This window comes from Otolemur garnettii, unplaced genomic scaffold (assembly GCF_000181295.1).
Source record: "Otolemur garnettii isolate 467f Iridium unplaced genomic scaffold, OtoGar3 scaffold00104, whole genome shotgun sequence".
NCBI classification, from domain to species: Eukaryota; Metazoa; Chordata; class Mammalia; order Primates; family Galagidae; genus Otolemur; species Otolemur garnettii.
In genome coordinates, this window is record NW_003852499.1 from 2,376,337 (window position 1) to 2,380,742 (window position 4,406).

General features: G+C 45.9%; 1 protein-coding gene across 1 annotated transcript in view; it reads right to left on the bottom strand.

Moving 5' to 3' along the window:
• The window catches only part of LTBR (lymphotoxin beta receptor), a 10,232-nt gene that overhangs the window by 3,337 nt on the left and 2,489 nt on the right, over positions 1-4,406 (bottom strand). The window lies entirely within an intron of this gene.

The following is a 4,406-nucleotide window of genomic DNA, read 5'->3' on the forward strand; positions in this document are numbered from 1 at the left end:
AAAAAATAGCCAGGTGTTGTGGTGGGCGGCTGTGGTCCCAGCAACTTGGGAGGCGGAGGCAGGAGACTCGCTTGAGCCCAGGAGTTGGAGGTTGCTGTGAGCTATGCCACGGTACTCTACCCAGGGGGACAGCTTAAGGCTCTGTCTCAAACAAAAAAAGAAAAATAAAGAAACTTCCCTTGGGTTACATAGAAGGGGAACTAAGATGGACCTGGAAGGACCTCCTGACAGCTGGGAGAGACTGTATCATGCATGGATGGATGTATTTGGGGGTGTTACAGGTGCCCTCCTGCTCAAAGACCAGGATTGGGCAGTCTTGTAGGTGAGAGATGGGAGCTTAGGCACTTGGGTTTCAAGGGCTGATAGAGGGAGTGGGAAGCACTGGGTGGGTAGGGCTTGGAGTTGTAAATAGACTCAGGCCATAGGGTAAAGCCAAATTTCAGTGGGCTTGGCTTTCATACAGGGGAGCCCCTTTCCACCATAGGGGAGCTGTCACTCTGCACCTGCTAGCGTATTTATAGGGGTAGTGGGAGGGTAGGGAGCCTGCTTCTGAACTCTGCCTATGGCTGCCTAGGAGAGCAGGGCCTGCAAGCTGTCCACTTCCTTGCTCAAGGTACGTTCCAGGAGAGGAGAATTTCTGTCTTCCTATAGGCCTCAGTGCTACTATCCATACCAGTCTATAGTGCCCATCAACTGTGCCTACTATGGAGGTCTTGGACATTTGTATACTGGGAGTTTTGCCTTTTATGATTCACCTATATCTGTAGCTTACAGGACTACCAAAGGGAAGGTAGGGGGAGAAACTGGACTAGGAGTCTGGACACCTGGTTTCCTGCCCAGCCACGTAACTTTTGAGTCCTTTTACCTCCCTGAACATCAGTTTTTCATAACCAAAATGAGGTTAGCTTACATACTCTCTCAAATTCCAGCTCTAAAACGCCAATTGTATTTGCTACATATTTAACAACAGGACATGAAAAAATTAAGCTATAGGCTCAGCGCCTGTAGCTCAGCAGCTAGGGAGCCAGCCACATACACCAGAGCTGGCAGGTTTGAATCCAGCCTGGGCCTGCCAAACAACAATGACAACTACAACCAAAAAATAGCTGGGTGTTGTGGTGGGCACCTGTAGTCCCAGCTACTTGTGAGGCTGAGGCAAGAGAATCACTTAAGCCCAAGAGTTTGAGGTTGCTGTGTGCTGTGACACCATGGCACTCTACCCAGGGCGATAGCTTCAGACTCTGTCTCAAAAAAACAAAACAAACAAAAAAACCCCATAAAACATCAAAATTTCCCCATTTTTAGAAAAGAAAATTACATATAAAACACACATAGAAAAAATGGGAAGATATACACCACAATATAAAGAGTAGCTATGCTGGCGTGGCACCTGTAGCTCAGTGGTTAGGGTGCCGGCCACATACACCATGGCTGGTGGGTTCAAACCCAGCCCAGGGCCTGCTAAACAACAACAATAACAACAACAACAACAAAAATAGCCAGGCATCGTGGCGGGCACCTGTAGCCCCAGCTACTCGGGAGACTGAGGCAAGACAATCGCTTAAGCCCAGGAGTTTGAGGTTGCTGTGAGCTGTGACGCCACAGCACTCTACCAAGGGCAACAAAGTGAGACTCTGCCTCAAAAAAAACAAAACAGTAGTTATGCTTAGGTGATGGTTCTGTGGGTGAGTGTTGGTATTGGCTGTTTGGATTTTCTAATTTTCTATAGTGTGTGTGCATCGTGGCATCGGTTTTGGAGTAAGCAAGAGCTGAGAACAGGTTTTAGTAACACCAGTTATCACCTGGGTGATTCTGGGAAAGTCACTTAACTTCTTTGAGCCTCAGTTTCTTCATGACATAGGGTGATTAAGAGGATTAAACGAGTTAGTGCCTGACACACTAGTTCTCACTAAATGGAAGCTAGAGTTTCAAATATGTGGTAATTTTTAAAAGTTAATAAAGTAAACTCACTGCCATTAGCATGATTACAGCTATTAGAAACATCCTGAAATCATCTTTTAGATTAGGAAACCACTCGATCCACAGGGAACACACACACAAAAGAAAAAATTGAAGGAGGAATAATCTCTCCAACAGTGAAATTTAACAAAGAGTTATTCCTGGTGATAAGAGATCCTACAGATATCAGATATTGCAATAAGCTGGGTAATAGAGAATTTTAAATGTTTTTTTTTTTTTTTTAGAGACAGAGTCTTACTTTATTGCCCTCAGTAGAGTGCTGTGGTGTCACAGCTCACAGCAACCTCCAGCTCTTGGGCTTAGGCGATTCTCTTGCCTCAGCCATCCGAGTAGCTGGAACTACAGGTGCCTGCCACAACCCCCAGCTATTTTTTTGTTGCAGTTTGGCCAGGGCCGGGTTTGAACCTGCCACCCTCGGTATATGGGGCTGGTGCCCTACTCACTGAGCCACAGGTGCCACCCAATTTTAAATGATGTAGCAGTTATTCAGCTTGACATTATCATTGCTATATTGGAGTGATAGCCTGGTATTTTCAATATTGGAGATTTTTTTCAATAAATTTTCAGGCTCGGCGCCTGTGGCTCAAGTGGCTAAGGCGCCAGCCACATACACCTGGGGTGGCCAAATCCAGCCCGGGCCCACCAAACAACAATGACGGCTGCAACCAAAAAATAGCTAGGCATTGTGGCGGGCACCTGTGGTTCCAAGTACTTGGGAGGCTGAGGCAAGAGACTCGCTTGAGCCCAGGAGTTGGAAGTTGCTGTGAGCTGTGATGCCACAGCACTCTACCTGGGGGGAACAGCTTGAGGCTCCGTCTCAAAAAAAAAAAATTTTTTTTCAATGCATCATGTTCTGAATTTTAAAACATGGTAGAAACCAAGCTAAGCTTGTCTATGGAATGATTTTTGTCTCTGTGGGTCCATTAGGAAAATCTCATACATCTAGTAATCACTTTCATTTAAAATAAAAAATTAGGCTCAGTGCCTGTGGCTCAAGTGGCTAAGGAACCAGCCACATACACCTAAGGTAGCGGGTTCGAATCCAGCCCAGGCCCGCCAAACAATGACAGCTGCAACCAAAAAAATAGCTGGGCATTGTGGCAGGCAACTGTGGTCCCAGCTACTTGGGAGGCTGAGGCAGGAGACTCGCTCGAGCCCAGGAGTTGGAGGTTGTTGTGAGCTGTGATGTCACAGCACTCTACCCAGGGGGACAGCTTGAGGCTCTGTCCCCCCCCCCAAAAATTAAAATTCTGGCTTGGCAGCACACTGGTTATGACACCGGCCACAGGCACTGAGGCTGGCGGGTTTGAGCCCAGCCCAGGCCAGCTAAACAATAATGACATCTGCAACAAAAAAAAAATAGCCGGGTGTTGTGGTGGGCCCCTGTAGTCCCAGCTACTTGGGAGGCGGAGGCAAGAGAATCTCTTAAGCCCAAGAATTGGAGGTTGCTGTGAGCTGTGATGACACAGCACTCTAAGAAGGGCAACATAGTGAGACTGTGTCTCAAAAAAAAAAAATTAAAATTCTGTAATTCCACATTTAAGTTTGAATATTAATCCATGTTTTATATACACATATATATGTACACATATGCCAATAAATAAAGATGAGATAAAAAATAAAAGAAGTATTCCATCTAGTAAGTAGATTGTATGATGGTGGTATGTCCAAAATCATGACAATAATGTCAGTTCTAATTACATTTCAGTAGGAGGTGTATCTTGGCATGATAGTATAGTATATTATATCTAAAATTTTGTGGGTTTTTTTTTTTTGAGATAGAGTCTCTATTTATCACCCAGTGACTACTGCAGTGCAGCAGTGCAATCATAGCTCACTATGATGTCAACTCCAGAGCTCAAGTGATTCTCCCACCTCAGCCTCCCATGTAGCTCAGACGATAGGTGCACACCACCATACCTGGCTAATCTTTCTTTTTTAAAGACAGGGTCTCACTTTTGCTCAGGCTGGTCTGTAGCTCCTGGCCTCAAGTGATCCTCCTGCCTCAGCCTCCCAAAGTGCTGAGATTACAGGTGTGAGCCATTGCACCCAGCCAAAAAAAAAAAAATTTTTTTTTTTGATGGTGTTAAGCTCTAGCCCTAGGTAGAGTGCTGTAACATCATAGCTCACAGCAACTCCAACTCAGGGTTAAGGGATCCTGTTGCCTCAGTTTTTCTATTTGTTAGTAGAGACGGGTTCTCGTTTTTGCTCAGGCTGGTCTTGAACTCGTGAGCTCAAGTAATCCACCCACCTCAGCCTCCCAGAGGGCTAGGATTATAAGTGTAAGTCACCGCACCTGGCCCCCAAAGAAACTTTTTCTCTGGCTGGGGCTGGGTTTAACCCGCCACCTCTGACATATGGGGCTGGCGCCCTACCCTTTTGAGCCACAGGCGCTGCCCAACCAAAGGAAAAAAAAAATTTTTTTT